General features: G+C 35.0%; 1 long non-coding RNA gene across 2 annotated transcripts in view; it reads right to left on the reverse strand.

The window, feature by feature from the left end:
• Nucleotides 1-18684, reverse strand: part of LOC123614502 (uncharacterized) — a 455655-nt gene that overhangs the window by 333766 nt on the left and 103205 nt on the right. For both annotated transcript variants that reach the window (XR_012508250.1, XR_012508249.1), the window contains exon 3: nt 3792-3953. This is a non-coding gene — a long non-coding RNA (uncharacterized LOC123614502). The remainder of the gene's footprint in view (nt 1-3791; nt 3954-18684) is intronic.

Raw genomic sequence — 18684 nt, forward strand, 5'->3', positions numbered from 1 at the left:
ATATTAACTACTACATATAAAAATAGGTAAAAAACAAATTTCTTCTGTATAGCACAGGGAACTATATTCAATATCTTATAGTAACCATAATGAAAAAGAATATGAAATCGAATATAAGTATGCATATGTATTACTGGGACATTATGCTGTACACCAGAAATTGACATACTGTTAACTGAGTATACTTCAATTAAAAAAAAGAAAACAATTTTGACCAAGAAATTGCAAAATATAGAAAACTTAAAAAATAAAATAAAATTAGAAAAAAAAATGTTAAAAGACTGTCAGATTAATCCGGGTGAAAAATAAGAGTATGAACGTGAACTAAAACAAGAAGAGGAGATACAATAAATATTTAGGGTATAAAAGACACAAGGTTTAATTGGGTTCAAAGTGAGAGAGAACTGAAAGCTGAATCTTAAATTAATCTTGGATTTCTTGCTTGGCTGACTGAACAGATCACAGTATTACCACACAGATCTAAGTTAGGAAAAGATTCGAAGAGACAATGAGGAGGTTTTGGTCTGATCAATCTGAGACGTCCAAGTGGAAATCAAATATTATATAAATAGGCCTATAACTCAAGAAAGTTTTTTTTTTTCTGGAAAATGTTAATCTGGCAATCAGCAGCATACTGGTTAAGTTCTACACAGTCAGGCTTCAACGATATATTTCATAACTCCCAGATAGACAGTAACAATTTTTATACCTGTTTACAATCCAGTAAAAATTAGTCTTCCTCCTACATCAACTCACATCCAAGCGTATGTCCCCTGTCTACATATAGAGCCTTACATCTCACCCACGCATCAAAATTCACATCACACAGTATGATATATAAGACTTTTAAGAGTTATGTAAAACTAACGTGCCAATAGCACATTTTGCTCTTAAAATTTCCCTTTCTAGGAAAAATGGGATAAAGTGCTTAAGATCTCAAATTTACAGACTACTAAAATGTTCAAAGGCAAAGAAGTGGATTTCAATTGAAAAGGATGTAAAGTCATGGGATTTTAATGATAGATCTGAGGTCCACAAAGAGCAAGTCATTTAGTAGACTAATTGGATTAGTTCAACTCTAAGGTTTCTTCTTACCATCAAATTTCAAGGTTAAATTAGAAGATTATTTAAATGATCCATATTTAATGTAAGAATAATACTGATTTGAATTTTGAATAATATATGTGCATTTTTTTCTGCATTAGGTTTATAGACATAACATTCTACACATAGCCATGTACAGAAATTGACTCACTAAAACATATTGGAAAAAAACACTTCTAACTATTGTTGAATTAATCAATATAGACTTAATGGCAACACATTATGGATATGGGTATCTCTTATTATCTGTTACACTTTCAATAATGCCTGAGCAAGTAGTTTCATTTTAATACAGTAGATAAGTGTGTATAGGCATGAGAAGCTGAAGGAAACGCTTTTATAAGTTCAGTCATCAATTCTCTACACTTTGAATTCATGCACTATTTATTTCATAATAGGTATATGAATTCAAATTTATTTGGCCTTTAAGTGAAATCCTAAGTTAGATAGCCCTTGTAACAAAATTAACAGTCATATTTCCTTTTAGAATAGCATCTTTCTTCATGGAAGTAACAATTGGTTTCATTCAACAGTATTACAGTTGCTCGAATTTTGTTTTACTTAGATTACATTCACACTCATCACTTATTCACGTATATTGACAAAAACTCACAACATACACGCTTGCATACAACTCTTACATATGTGCGCGCACACACGCACACACACACACACACACACACACACACTCGTGGCTATGCGCACTCTTTAAGACTCACAGGAATTGGGCATTTTCTTCCTCTTGCTTCTACACCCAACCTTACATATTCAAGGCTTATGGAAAAGTGGGTGGTCCATCCCCAATAGTGAACAACTGTTAAATAAAAACAGCTGCTGCCTCCCTATCCTTAGATATTTTCTTATGCTGACAAAACAGATTTGACAACTTAAGAAAAATTAAATGACCCCTTTAGTTATCTATAACTTTTCGATCAACATCAAATGTTTTACAGATACTTCTTGCTTCAATTCTAGGATCCAGTTTTACCCCTCTCAGTGCTACACAATCAGAGTAACTACAATGTAAGAGGTAATTTGAACCCCAAAATACATATCTGTAAAACAGTAAAACATTTCCTCAACAATCCTCAACATCCCTCTTATCAAACAGCCTTAATTTAGATGGGGATGCCCAGGAAGCCACAAATTAGTCATAGATTTATAACATTTCTTCCTTCTGAAGTTCTTTTTTACTTTTTCTTCCTCTTCCTGGAGTTCATTTTCTTTGTCAAGGTATAAGTACAGAAAAAGTAAGAAACATATTCTAAACAGAAAGTTGTATAAAAAATCCTGTTAGTTGTTTTTCAATAATAATCCTCAGAATAGTTTGGTTGTGTAGACTTTATTATTATTCACTAAAAGAAAGTGAGTCACCAAGAGTTTTTTTCTGTCCAACATCACACAGCTGTTAGGTGACATTGTTGATATATGAAACCCATCTCTTGTTCCTGAATGTAGAGGTCTTCCTAGTACCTCACAAAGGGATAAGAGAATATGCATCAAGCAAATTTTTCAATTTAATGTAAAAAAAATTCATATAATTCACATAATTCCATAGCTGTTTAATGTAGAGACCTAGAACCATTCCCTGGTGGATTCAATATAGTCTGTCTTAACTGGCCTCCCTCACTCAGAAGAATCACTAGGCACCCCGAGAACCCTGGGAAGACAATACAAAGTTGGTTTTAATATGAAGGAATTTCAGTTTCAATTTAATGCCTGCATTTTGGGCAGTGCACTCGAGACTTGATTTCAGGCTTGTGTGAGAAACAAGACGTGTCTCCTTCACTGCTGGCATTTTTGCAGACATAGCATGTGTTCCCTGTTGGCCAACAAACATCCAGGCCTCTCACTGCACTCACTTTAGTAATTCCAAATGAGAACTTTCTATTGATTTTCATTCTCTCTAGGCCTCTCAAAGTGCATTTTTTATATACCACATAAGATAACCTCTATTTCCAATCAGAATATTTCATGCATGCCCTTTCAGTTTGTTAAAAAAATTATACAGCCATTTTTATTTAATGTTAAAACACAGACAGAAACTTTATAGAAATATTTTTAATAATAAATTTTAAAAGCTTCATGACCTTTAAAATGCATATTTATTTATAATAAAATCAGTCTAAATTTAGGCCAGCCCTACATAAATGGAATGATTCCCACTGGTGCCACAACTGGCCCCTTATCATTAGTGACCTTAAGTTTAGTTAGTTGTTGCATGACGATTTTAACCCATTTATACCACTGCTTCAGAGACTTGCTCCAAGTCTTAGCTCACAAATCCACTTATCAGACTGTACCATCATTCTAGATACTCTGTTTCAGAACCAGTTCCTGCTCTCTGCCTGTTTTTGTGAATTTGTATATCCAGACTAATACTTACTTCCTAAATGAATCTTAGCTCAGAGCACAAAACTCAGGCTCCCTCTGTCTCAGGACTACCTGCTCGTCAATATTCACATATGTCTTCCCCAGACTTAGTCCCTTGTCTACACTCAGTCTCACACCACTCTCACCCAGCATCAGAGAGAAATTATCTAGTAACTGTCCCAAATTTTAGTTCCTCACTCTACCATGGGACCTGTTTTCGAAATAACTTTAGACTCATTCTATGTAGTTATTCCCAATCTGGCCCTCTCTTTATTTAGTTTATGAATAGTAAAAACTGCAAATAAAAGAGATACCTGGATTGTCAGCCCTGTGTTCCATGGTATCGGGTTCTGATGCTCTGATCAACTTTTTCAGTTTCCCCATTAGTCCTCTGACAGCAGCAGGTCCAGCAGTCATCAAGGTTACCAGGAGAAAAACAAAGCTTCTCCCAAACACCAACAGAGTTCTCAGTTTTTCTGAGGAAAGATTCATCTGTTAGCTTTTCAATGCAGATGTGCTCCTTTGTATGTAGATGCAATTTACTCAGCTCACAGTAAAGTCTAGCTTTATGGGTGCTCAGTGTGAAGGAGCTGAAATGTAAGTCCTTTTCTCATTTTGAAAATTAAAGGAAAATAAAAAAAAGAACAATGATGCAGACTCCAAGAAAAGAAAGGAAACTTTTAGCTCTTTTATCCAATATTTTAAATAGAAGAACTATATGAAACTCTACAATCTCACTGCTTTGAAGAAATTAATCAACTGTTGCATTCTCTAATCTCTATTAGCTGAATATAGTTGGCAATGTGATCTTGTCTTCTTAAGCTCGCTGAAGTGACTTTGCTTATTCTCTCAAGACTGAGAGCTGGGGACTGATTATGTCCTAGGGAAAACCACTGAAATTTCTGAAACATGACCATGGTAAACTGACTTTATGAAATTACTTTCAAGGAGCCAGTACAGTGCGATCATCTGAAGCACAGAATTTTCAAACAAAATTTTAATCCAAATAACTGGACTCATCCAAGAATCTTTGGCTTTTTTGAAGAAACTGACAAGCCTAAACTAAAATTACTATAAAAGAAAGAAAGGACCTAGAACAGGCAAAACAATCTTGAAACTTAATTTCAAGGCTTACCATAAGCTATAGAAATTGTATGGTATTTGTATGAGGATATACAAAAATAACAGAAGAGAATAGAGAGTTGTGTTTGTTAAATATATAAGTAGACAAAGTTTTATAGATAGCACAAAAATAGTAACATAAAAAAAAACCTTTGAATTTGACACAACACTGTAAAATGACTATAACTCAATAAAAAATGCTTAAGAAAAAAAACTTGGTTTAAAACACAATAATGAAGATATTCTCTATATTTGTTTTTAGGCATTTTATGAGGTAGAAAGCAAAGCTCCTCTCCGCCATGGGAATATCAAGTTGTTCCGGCATGGTTTGTTGGAAAAGCTACCTTTTCCCTACTGAATTACCTTAACACTTTTGTCAAAAATCACTTGACTATAGACAGATAGATAGATAGATAGATGAAGATATATGAAGAATGTTTAATTTTATAACATGAATGCTAGACAGTAGAAATTGTCCATTCAATCCATTCATTAAGAATTGGTGGCTTACTTACATTAAAGTCTTTACACGCAAAGTATGTGCATATCTTATTTAAGATAGAGATTGTTCAGTTTAAGACTGAGTTTGGGTATTTTTGATAATTTTCCAGTTCTACTCACCCAGTGAGTCTATTCCCTCTAGGAAAAGAATTGGTGTATCTGTGTTAGCTTAGTTTCACTAACTGAAATTTAGTCTCAAGAGAAAAATACTTTACGTAATAAACTCAAGATTTAGCTCATTCCATTGAGAATTGTACCTTGTAATTTCAGAGAAAGCGTATTAACCAGGCAGAGTATAGCTAATGCTTTACTTTTTTTCAAGAAAGAAGGTAATGTGCCGTGTGATGTATTCTTTATTATGGTAACTATTATTAGGCAGCTGGAACTAGCTTTATCTTTCTGAGGGGATAGAAGAACTACTCTTATTGAAAATGCTGTCTATTGTGTATTTACGAAATATAACTTTGGTGAGCATAAAATACAAGAGCGTATTCTAAAAATATACTATGCCAATGTTATTTATTTAAATTGGTTGACTTATAACTGGAACTCTCAGTCCTTCCTTATTAGTCTTAGGAATCTCGACATAAGGAAATTGTCGTAAATAATCTAAGAGAATCTGAATTGTTTCAACATTTATTTATAAATAATTCAACTGCAAAAAGCTATGTGTGTGTGTATACATATATATATATACACACACACATATATAAGCTCAGAAAACTGAGCTTAATTTTAGGATGGCTTCTTATATTTCATTTTTTAATATTTCATTCATATGAATTTCAATATAGGCTGAAACATATAGATGTAACATATATATATATGTAAAACTTAAAGAAATATATATTTTAAAAAGTCACAGAAAAAATGAGCTGGATTCAAGATCTTGTTGCCAAATGACATATGATTTACTACAAGTGTCATATTATTTTGACTGCCAGATTATGCACTGAACCACTGAAACAGCATTGCCCACTAGAAGAACAGTATAAAATATAGGTTCTCTAATTTTCACTAACTGAAAGCAGTTAACATACCTGTTGAATATCTAAATCTTTAGTGGGAGAAGAACATGTGCTCAAAAGATTTTCAAAAAAAAAATGTTATTTAAATTGTAGATTAAACCTTTGATTTTTTGAGTTAAATTGACATGATCAGAGAGAATTATTTGTAATTGAAGGTATCAATCTTCAAAATTCTAGAAGAGTAAAGAATCTAAGAGCATCAATTCCAAACCAATGACTTTGCAGTGTTTAGACAAAATATCATTAATTTGACTGTACATGTGCAGGTCTGTCGTTTCGAGGATTATTGAAATCATTAAGCCCAAGTTGATTTCATACCACTGCTCAGTAAACTATCTAGCCAGTGAGACCGTAAGTTATGCTTCTCAAACTTAGTATTACTGAAATAAAAATAAGGTAAATTATGCATACAAATTAATTATAAATAAAGGGTTTCTTTTTCTCTTGAAATGCATATTTTGTAATATTATTTAATATAGATTAGATTCAAACACCTGGCTTTCTCATGACACCCTTATTCAGATGTGTTGAAGCAAAATATATTGGAGCTTATCTATATCATCACTTTTCCTATAAATCCATTTGTATTACAAAATTTTGATTTGGTCACAGGTCTACCAATAGTGAAAGAAACTGTAAGTAGTGGGGCGCACGCGCGTGTGTGTGTAAGTGATTAGCTAATCTGCAAAGTGAAATTCACCTGATTGCCAACATACAGGACTAGTTAGGGAACATGTGCTTTGAGAGCTTAAAACACCTTCCTTCTGAATGTACAGAACCAAAGAAAAATTGTGAAATAATTCAGTGCCGTCTTGGGAGCATCATTCTTTGCAACTGTTTTCACTAGTCTTTTGTTTATTTGTTGGTTTCTTTTATATCAAGACCTCTGTGCTGAAGGAAGCAGTATGTTACTTTTTACTTTGACACAGGCTTCTTATATTTAGAGGTATTAACTCTTGAATCCCCTCAGAAAATATTTGTGGAACTCCTAGCATTAAGGTCCCCCCCCTTTTTTCTCCTTATTTTTATCTCAAGATCTCAAATGTTAGGTAGCTAATCTGGTTATTGAGTCTCTGCCTATCATAATACCAATTTCATTTTGTTATATGATAAAAACACTAATAATAGCGTAGTTTCTAATATTCCAATGGGTTTTACATATTCATCATTTTATTTTTTCCTCTCAATAAACCTGGCAGATAGTTTATATAATTCATATATCACTACGTAAGACAAATTAAAATTTTAGATCTCTCTTTCAACTCACACTTGTATCCATGTTGGGAAGAAGTCTTTTATGATCTAATGATGGAAGAGGAGATGGTTCAAGGGCAGTTCATGGATGATGTGGCCTGGAGTACAGGTGGGAACATAAAACATACTGCTGCTTCATTAACAGTCAGTCAGAGGTGGCTCTGGAAGGTAATGCTGAGGTGAAATCCTCCCACTGTGCTGAGCCTTATTTAGGTGTCACACCTACTCATTAACTTGTGCTAAATGGAAGTCACTTACAGTAAGTATGTATCTGAAATAAAAGGAGCAGTAAATGGCTGGCCAGCTGGAAAGGAGCCTTGAAGGAGAAGGATACGCAGGAGAAGGATAAGAGGATATGGAGAAGAGGTATGTGGATGGTCATATTGTGGGCAGGTGCAAAATGCCATGATCTTTGATTCACATGTGAACATACCAAAGAGTATCCAACATAGAAGAGACCCTAAAAAGCTACACAGATCCAACAACCCGTTTGGTTGCTATTAACCTGCCCCTTTCTTCAGCTCCAAGAAAAACAGGCTCATGAATAGAACAGTCACAGTCACTGGAGGTGGAGTCCATGCATGTGATTAACTGCTGAGCCTTCTAATCTCCAAAGTGAATTGAGCTGCTGCTATTGGCAAATGTCAAAACTTACAGCGACAGAAATCAATACCAAGTCCCTAATCAAACATCATTCTTTGAAGAGGCTAATTAGCCATTTAGTGATTCATTGATTACATCAGACATCACACCCTGGAAATGCCGTATTCTTACTGACTTTAGTAAACATGCCTCATATTCCAGGCATGGATTAGCCCTTCTTACTTATAATGTCATGGTCAGAACCACTGTAAGATCTTATAAAATATTTGATTCAGCAAGATGTTATATCTCCTGTGGCCAAAGCTACTTTATGGTAAAAGAGAAATGCTAGGTGGCACATAGTTATGGGTACCGTAGTCATAGCATATTCAACATCTGTCATGAGCCACTGACTGGATGAACTAAGACAGGATTTCTAAACCCCTGCAGAATTGACATTTTGGGTCAAAGGATTGTTTTTTATGGGGGTTCTACAATGCCCTCCAGGATATTTATCAGCATTGCTGGACTGCTGGACTCTCCCCACTAGATTCCAGTGGCACCACAACGCGGCTGTGAAAAACAGAAATATTTCCAGACGTTGCCAATCATCCCTGTGGAGAAGAGGGTGGCAGACAAAGTCCCTCCAATGCAGAACCAGTGAGCTAATGGAGGGAAACTTTTGAAAGGACAGCCGAGTTTTGGAGATGATAATCCTGTGAGGATAGGATTCTTCCTATCTATCTACCTGTCTGTCTGTGTATCTACCTATTAGTTAACCAGTATTGTATTATGTCCTAAACAAGTAGAATATTAGAACATATGGGTCCAGGAACCTAGGATATAAAAGGAGTGGCCTCACTTACAGTCATCCCCAATGACTCACTTGCATAATTTGCAACTCTAAACGCCGGGTTTACTCTAGTTCCCAGAGTAACTACCAATAGAGGGTATAATAGAAAGCTGATTAAACTTAAGGCAAGACCTGTCCCTGATAACCTTGCGTTCCTTGTGGCCAACAGATCAGCAGAAAAGGAACAGAGTCATCAAAGTGAAAGAAATATTTAACCCTGTCATTATAAAGAGGTAGGATTGCTGTCACAAAGTAAGAACAGAGATTACATCACATCAGTTAGAATGATCATCATTAAAAAGTCCATAAATGATAAGTGTTTGAGAGGATGTGGAGAAAAGGGAATCCTCCTACATTGTTGGTGGGAATGTAAATGAGTGCAGCCATTATGGAGGGCACTATGGAGATTCCTCAAGAAACTAAAAACAGACTTATCATATAATCTAACAATACCACTCCTGGGCATATATCTGGAGGAAAATATAACTGGAAAAGACACATGTATCCCTGTGTTCACAGCAGCACTATTTACAATATCCAAGACATAGAAACAACCCAAATGTCCATGGACAGATGACTGGATAAAGAAGATGTGGTGTACACACACACACACACACACACACACACACACACACACACACGAATACTATTCGGCCATAAAAAAGAGTAAAATAATGCCATTTGCAGTAACATGGATGGACCTGGAGATTTTCATTCTAAGTGAAACAAGGCAGAAAGAGAAAGAAAAATACCATATGATATTGCTTATGTGTAGAATCTAAAAAAAGGAGATAAATGGACTTATCTACAAAACAGAAACAGACTCACAGACATAGAGAACAAACTTAAGGTTACCAAGGGTTAAAGGGGGTAGGAAGGGATAAATTGGGAATTCGAAATTTGCACCTCTTGGGAAGTAATAGAAGTGTTAGCTATCTTGATTGTGGTGGTGGTTTCACCGGTGTATACATCTATCTGTCAAAATTTATCAAATTGTACCTCTGAAATATGTGTAGTTCACTGTGCAGGAATCATACCACAATAAAGGTGTTAAAAAAAAAAAGAACAGAGAAGAAAGTGTTTTGTACCCATTGATCTATTTGCATATCTCTTGTAACCTGTAGCTCAATTTTGATAGTGAAAAAAGAAATGTAGTAGTAAGGCATGGTGACCAGGGGCTCTGACTCCTTAGAGATGAGAGTCTACGTCATGGCATAAAGAAAGGATCTGGATTAGCAGAGGTGCTAACTAGAGCAAGGAGAGTCAAATGTGAGTCAAAGACGAAGATGTTGAACTCCCACTGTGGTTGTCAGAATAGCTATCCTGGCAGACCTGAAATTCAGTCCACTCGTCTCCCTCTTATAAATTTCTCAGTCATAGAGATTAATGAGACTCTTGAACTACCTTTTCCCAGATCTTATGAACTTACAGCGTGAAGCAAGTAGACATGAGCAGCACATGGGATGGACTGTGGTAGATGGTGTGGTACACCACCCAGATGTCCCCTTCAGGAATGAGGCATTCAAGCTCTGGGGGTTTGGGCTGCCAGAGACTCATAGGTGAGACCCTTATAGGGAATTGCATTTAGCCGAATGGAGCTGCTTCAGGTTTCAGTTTCTACAGGGTCAGACCACATCCAATATTTGGTCAAGATGGGACGATAAAGACTTGTCTGTCCCCTTTGCCTCAATTTGGGACAAATATTAAGAACCATTCTAGCTCCTAAGCTTCTCGTGAAACTGATAGTGGCTCTCTTCCAAATGCACTGGAATTCAGCATCGTCCACCAAATTTTACTTCCCTTTCTTCCCTGCTGAAGTTTTCCCCAAGAGCACTCTCTAATAAATTCTGTGTATAGAATCTCTTCTCAAAGTCTTTTTCATAGGAAATCCAACTTAAGATAGCAGCAGATATCAAGCCATGTCTCTCAAGTTGCCTTGACTAGATCATCTATGAAAATTTGCAAGGGATACAGTTTATAAAAAAAATCTGGAATTCACCTCCAGTATTCAAACTAAGTTCATGTATTAAAGCTGGAGTTAAAAGTTTCTCTACAGAAAATAGAAAAAACATTTTATCACTTCATAATTGAATATGACATAAATTATTATATAAATCATCCAAGTTTAAAGAAAGTGTTGATTAAAATAATTCTTCTCTGAAATCTAAAGGAAATGAGAAAATGTGAATTATTAATTTGCATTAAAATTTTATTTTTCGCATCATGCCTAGTGGGTACTGACTCAGTTTCTCCTTTCTGTTGAGTCCCTGGAAAAAGGGAGATTAACTTGAAACACATTCAAAGAAAAATGAGGATAAAGTCTGTGTCAATAATGGAGTCTCTTCTTTGGACATTCACCTATAATTTTTGTTACATTAAATATGTATTTATCCTTCTGGGGTATTTGAAAATATCTATAGTCATTAGCAATAAGTCACATTATCTTCAGAAAAAAAAATCATCACCTTTTCCTCAATGAGCAAAAACTCTATTTTTCAAACTTTAAGTTGAATTTTGAAATGTGTTTATCTTCTCCAAATCTCAATGGTTTAAAATATTTAATGCTCGGAAAATTAATTTTGAAACCTGTGGATCATCTCAAACTCAGTTGTCTTTCATGCATCCTAAACATGCATGGGTCACTGAACTCTTTGATGTTAGTACAGAACAAGAATTCTCAGATATTATTAATGGGACTCAGAATTCCTTGAATAAGTTTAATTTCCCAGCAGATAATTGACCTAAGTGACTTTGGGAGGTCCCTGTAACCTACATAAATAAGGAAAAAGTATATTTCCACACATAAATAATATGTGGATATAGTTATTTACCACAAGAGAATTTCCCAAGGTAATCTCAATAATTGTTTATCAGGTCTAAATGATTACCCCAATATCAGCTAATTTGGGGGGGGGGGGATTTAGATACATTTATAGCAAAAAAAAAAAAAAAAAAAAGAGGAAATTCAAATAGGATTGAAGACACATACACATTCGAAGAAGTAACTGAGCATAGCAGAATCAGCCCATTATGGGAAGTTGGCAAGGATATTTCATTTCATACATCATTTAGAAACTAATTTACCACAATTATTCTATAAATATAGTAGCTCTTAAGATGTTAGCAGAATGAGAAGAAAAAAAATTGTTTTCAACAAATGTCTATGCCAAGATGTGCAGAGCTGATGAACTCTCCAGTCCTGTCAGGGATATATGCACATTTGACTGAGCTAATATGCCTGACTGTTTGTAAGCTCAAAATGAGATAAAATAAACAACAAAAAAAGACTTCTTTATTTCAAAACAGTGAGTTAATTTTCATTTGGTTTGAAGGAGCCATAATATTTAACAGCTCATAAATTAGATGCTGGAATGTAACAGATCATTCCCTGTCAATATTTAATTCATAATTACGTTTCCTTTGGGGCCAATTTAGAGATGAGGCAAATGAGAAAACAGTGGGACTAAGTGTCCTAGAAAGATAAGTCAATATGGAATCCTGGTTACAAACATGAACTTGTAAATTACATAAAGAGCTATAACAAAGAAATAACTTATGAAGTTCATTAACTGCTTATCACAATATTGGGCAAAGTACCTATATGCCCATCTTTTCCAAATGTATCAATGTCATTTTAATTAATCTATATCATTAAGGAAGATACCAATAAAGAACTTTTCCAATCAACCAGGGCTTCCAAGACCCTAGTGAGATATAAAAAAATAAATATCCAAGTTTTTGTCCTAAAATGTTTACAACTTGAAGTAAGAAATAAATCATAAGCATTTACATATCAAAAATTTATAGAGAAAGAAATATAGGTATTATAAATAGAGAGATGGAGAGATAGATAGCTACATACATACATACATACATGGGATGGAGTATGTAGGTTTTCTCAGGCAATTTTCCAAGCAATAAAACTTTTAACTCATTGAATCCTCACCAAATCCTGTGTTACTACTAGCATTTAATAAATGAAGAAGTGGGGATTTTATAAAGTTAATACATTTGATGAAATTCCAACAGTTGAGAAGTGATGGATAAGGAAATCCAACATATGCCTGCCTGGCTTCAAAGTAAGTACTCAACCATGATGTTTGCTACTTTTCTCTCTATAAATAGGATATTACATTTAGCACCAAAATGCTAGAAACATTTAAGAGAAGCCTTAAATGGTTTCTTGAAGATCACTGCTGTGCACCCAGATTCTGAGTAGGTCAAGGGTGTAGGGTAGGGCTCTGCACCGTTCCATAAACACAGTAGGCAATTTTGTTACAGGTGGGCCATCATCCACAATATGAAAGCACTTACAGAACTCACCTCGTGGCTATAATTTAATGCAAAGGTAAAATATTCACCGTTAAGGGAAAACAGATAAACACCTTAGAGAATTATTTCTATTTTTGTTTGTAGCTCACGTAGCCACAACTAAGAGAATTTTAAATGAGCAATTTAAATGATATAACCCACAAAACCAACAGCTATCTTTCCATGAATTTTCTCACAGGCATCATTCACAATGTAGCTGTTAGGTTAGCTTTCACCTTCTCTTCATGATGCCAGCAGCTAACGTTTTTTAATTTTTAATTTTGAAATAGCTGTAGATTTACATATAGTTATAAGAAATAAGACAGAGAAATTCCCTATTTGCCATTCAAGATGTTTCCCCTAGTTGTAACACCTTGCCTAACTGTAATAAAAGGTCACAACCATAAATTTCATATCAATATTATCCACTAATCTTACACAGATCTCATTGGCATTCACTTGTCGGTTTGTATTGGTATTTAGTCTGTGAAATTTTGTCTCATGCATAGATTTGTTGTGACCACCATTACAGCCACAGAATAGTTTCATCACAAGGATCCCATGAAATCCTTCTAAGACCACAGCTGCAACCTTCCTGCACACTTCTGTAGTCCCTAGCAGCCACTAATCTAGTGTTCATCTCTGTGATTTTCTTGTTTCATATCACTAAAGAAATGGAATCAGAGAGCATGTAACGTTTTTTTGAGATGGCGTTTTTCCCTCAGTGTCATTGCCCTGAATTCAGGTTCATCCAAGCTGTTGCTTTCATCAGTGGCTGGCTGCTTCTGTTTTCTTGCTGAGTACTACACCATAGTATGAATGCACCACTTTTTGTTTAACAATTTGTCTGCTGAAGGATATTTGGGTTGTTGCCAGTTTGGGGTTCTAATCAAAAGCTAAGACTTTTTTTTTTAATTGTAGTATAGTCAGTTTCCATTGTTATATCTATTTCTGGTGTACAGCATAATGTTTCAGTCATACATATACATATATTTATTTTCAAATTCTTTATCATTATAGGTTACTACAAAATATTGAACACAGTTTCCTGTGCTATACAGAAGAAATGTGTTATTTATCTATTTTATATACAGTTGTTAGTATCTGCAAATCTCGAACTCCCAATTTATCCTCTCCCAGTCCCCTTCCCCCCTGGTAACCATAAGTTTGTTTTCTATGTCTGTGAGACTGTTTCTGTTTTGTAAATAAGTTCATTCGTGCCTTTTTCTTTTTTGATTTCGCATACGAGTGATATCATATGATATTTTTCTTTCTCTGACTTCACTTAGAATGACGAACTCCAGGTCTTATCCATGTTGCTGCAAATGGCATTATTTTATTCTTTTTTATGGCTGAGTAGTATCCCATTGTATAAATATACCACCACTTCTTCATCCAGTCATCTGTCAACGGACATGTAGATTCACTCGATACTTTTTTATTTCATCAAGTTCCAATTATTGAAAAATTATTGAAAAAATCCTATTAACACTACTTGCAAAACATATCTCAAATCTCTCCATCTTCATGAGACACCTTGTCTAAGCCATCATTGTCTTTTTCCTGCCATGCAGCCACAAGTCCTTTAATTGGCAACTTTTGTCTCTTTTAATCCACAGCAATTGCAATCAGTCTTTTCACTAGCTTCAGAGTTTCTCCATGAGCTGGTCTCTGCCTGTCTCTCTCACTTCTCTGCCCAATGCACCCTCACTCCTAGTAAGTTTAGCCACATTGGTCTTTTCTTTCTGAAGCTCATTTATTCTCAGTCATTGCCAGTGCTGTTCCTCTGCCTGAAGCGTCTCTCAGCCTTTCTTTTGCATGGTGAACTCAAAAGTCTCCTCCTCAGACAGATCTTTCTTAAACCTTATATCTAATGTTGAATGCATCCATCTCACTTGTTTGCTATCATGGGAGCGTATTTCAATTTCTTTTTAGGATGTGTGACCACTGAAATAACGCAAAAAGTTTACTGTGAATCATTCACATAAGAATATTAGCTATTGCTAGCATAAAACTTCTCTCTCGGGAAGAAGGTAAATAGTTCAGTGGCAGAGCGTATGCTTAGTATGCATGAGGTCCTGGGTTCAATCTCTGGTTCCTCCATTTAAAAGGTAGTAATAAAATAAAAATAAGAAAATAAACCCATAAAACTTCCCTCTCTTAATAACACTGCTATATTTTCAGAACCTGAAATGGTATGCACCTGAAATACAGTAGGTACCTGCTAAATATTTGTTTAATACATACACGCATTAATCTGTTTATCTGTCACCTATCAAATGTCCTCTAAAATACAAATGGATGTTAATTTGACAATCTTTTCCCCTATGATCAAATTTATACATTGTGTGCCTTTAACACAGAATTGTTCATTTTTCCCTAAATATCTTACACTCTTCCCCATTTTCTTTCCTCTTCATAGTATATTTTATTCCCCCAGCCACACTCCTTGGTTTGAGAAAGTCTTACTTAAGAGTATTGGGGGCTGAATCAGGAGAAATATTCCCTGGTCTTACAACAGGGTTCTAAATGCTAATCAGAAAGAAGTGACTTTTGGCTAACAATCTGTATTTCAGGTGTTTTGCTGCTTGAGAGTCAGAAAGTACATCATTAGATTACAATATACTCGTGTTCATCAGGCTGAGATTTTTTTGGTCACCTTGGGAGGTATCTTTCAAATTACCTCTAAGAAGGTTCAAATGTCAGGATTTGACTAGGCAAGGGGTGAAGGCACTTGAAGAGAGTTTCCAAGCTATGACATTCTTAGTCACCCCTCAATGCTTGTAACCTTGTTTCTCACTTGGCATGCATTTCTGTGACCCTTCTTTTTCATTTCACCACCAACATGCAGGCCAGCTGCCCTACCATCATTTTAAATGGGGTACTGCTATCCGTGCAGTAGGGATTTTGAGACAGAAAAAAAATGTTCTTTGTTAATGTCAACTATCACTAGTAGAGAGAATGTGGTATTTATAAGAATGTATAAGGAGGCAAGAAAAATTGAGTATCAAAAAAAATCCTAAGTGTGTAAGTATATTTTTGATGGCAGCACACCTTATGTCAGCAGCCTGCTTTACTTAGAGGAAGCCTTTGACAGTCTTCATGCTTTGGCTGCCTAATAGTATTCTGTCAGGAGTAAATTGGGTTTCTGGTACCACATTTGCTCTAAAACAGCATAAAAACTAATGACCGTGTCAAGCTATGTACACTGCCGGCAGCTACAGTATGCCCAGATAATTGCTTAAATTTGGATTTCTGATATGCTTGCTCAGTGAAAGGCTGTGTTTGGAATGTTGGCAGACCAGACAATGAACTCATCGTGCATTTTTCTGGGTAGATACAAACTCAGAAACCGGCTTCTCTCCCTTCAGAACTCTGATTATTTCAGCAATAATAGTGTCCCTTCAATTTTCCAGCTTGGCATCCCATTACAGAGCACAAAGCCTTTGGAACTATGGAATGAAAAATGTTGGGGAAACACCAACTTGAGGATGGCTTTTTGGGATTAAAGACTTCTTATATACTAGCTGGAGTCCTAGTTTTAAACAAAAACAATGTCTTAGGGGGAAAAAAATTAGAAGAGTTGGATGCCAGTAGATAATGTGTGGACCTATTTGACTTCATGAACGGTAAGGGTACCCTTTCTCTTCTTGCCGTTATTCCTCGGTTTATTCTTTAATACTCCCCTGGTAGTTTCTCTTATTTCTTCCCCTATTCTACCTCCTTTCTTATTCCATATAACTTCAGTTTCTTTAGTAACTTTTATCTGTGGCACCGGATATGCATTTACATTTATGGTACACAAAAATAAAGGCGAGATGAAAGACTTTCCCAGATAAATAAAAACATGAGGCAGTTTGTCTGCACTAGTCCTGCTCTATGAGCATCACCAAGGAGAATTCTTTAAGTTGAAATGAATAGATGTTAAACAGCAACAAGAAAGTACGTGAAAGTACCAACCTCACTGGTAAATATATAGACAAACACAGAATATTGTAATATTGTAATGATGGTGTGTAAATTACTTTTAACCCTGATATAAAAATTAAAAGACAGAAGTATTAAGAATAACTGTAAGCACAAAAAGTTTTAATGGGTATAGAGTATAGAAAGAAGTGAACTCTAACATCAATAACAAAGTGTTGGGGGTGGAAGTGAAAGTGTAGAGCTTTTGTATGTGATTGAAGTTAAATTGTTATCAGCTTAAAATAGACTGTTAGAACTATGAGAGATTTGATGCAAGCCTCAGGATAACCACAAAAGAAAAACCTGTAACAGATATACCAAAGATAAAAAGCATCAAAGGATACCACCACAAAAACTGTTAAACCACAAAGAAAGACAGCAAGAAAAGAGGAAAGGAACAAGAAAACTACAAAACAGAAAAGTTAACAAAATGGCAGTAAGTCCCTACTTATCGATAATTACTTTAAAAGTAAATGGGTTAAACTCACCAATTAAAAGATCGAGTAACTAAGTGGACTGAAAAAACAAACAAAACAAAACAAAACAAAACAAAAAACAAGACCCAAGATCCAAATATAAGCTGTCTAAAAGAAATCCACTTTAGATTTAAAGAGATACACAGGCTAAAAGTGAAGTTACGGTTTCTGTTTTAAAGAAATCTATTTGAAGAATTTGAAGACATCCTAAGTGTTTTGAGAGAATTCTCAATTCCAGAACTATCATTATGCCTCTCTATTTTTTCTTCTATGCTTAGTATCTTATAAAAATGATTTCTTCCCTAGGTTTGAACTATAGGACTACCCATATGACTCACAAACCTACACATGCAATGTCATGTCCCCCAAATTTCTCTTCATTTGGTTGACCTCAAATCACTCATCACTTATCAGTTCCTCCACCTCAAACACAGATAGGCATTTTGCCACTGGTCATTTTCCATTATGCCAACTCAAACAGTGTTTCATTCTTTTTTTTCCCTTAGTGCTAATATATAATCACCTCCCATATACATTTTGATGATTATTTCTTTTGATGGTTTACCTTGCTTTCTTTTTCAGAAGTTTCACTTTAAGGAGCAAAAACATTTTCTCAAGTAAAATTTTATGAGAGGATAGAGAAAATAAAAACAAGAAGAGCTGAGTCACATCCACAGAAGTTCAGTTCCTTGAAGAAATCAATTTCCTTAGAAACTTAGCAACTTATATCTAGAGTCCTTAATAGCTAGATGTTTCTTCACAGTTTCTTATTTATTTCATCTTTAGACATCAGATAAATAACAAAAATTTCAAACATGTCATAAATTGAATTCTGAGGCTCACTGGGGCCCCAAAGACTTATCCTTAAAACTTGAAGTTTCAAAACTCACTCTAACAATACATCAAGATTTTGAGAATGATGCTCATTAAATGAAAATGATAGCAGTCATTGTGCTAAACATGGGCAGTTATAGATTTATAAAAGCCAGCTATGAGCTAGATCACCCTCTGTCTCTTACTGATTTTATTAATCCTGGCTGAATCACCAAATTTAAACCCCATGACTATTGAAAATTCTTTTATTTTTTTTTTAATTTTTCACATTATTTTACTG

This window comes from Camelus bactrianus, chromosome 7, assembly GCF_048773025.1.
Source record: "Camelus bactrianus isolate YW-2024 breed Bactrian camel chromosome 7, ASM4877302v1, whole genome shotgun sequence".
NCBI classification, from domain to species: Eukaryota; Metazoa; Chordata; class Mammalia; order Artiodactyla; family Camelidae; genus Camelus; species Camelus bactrianus.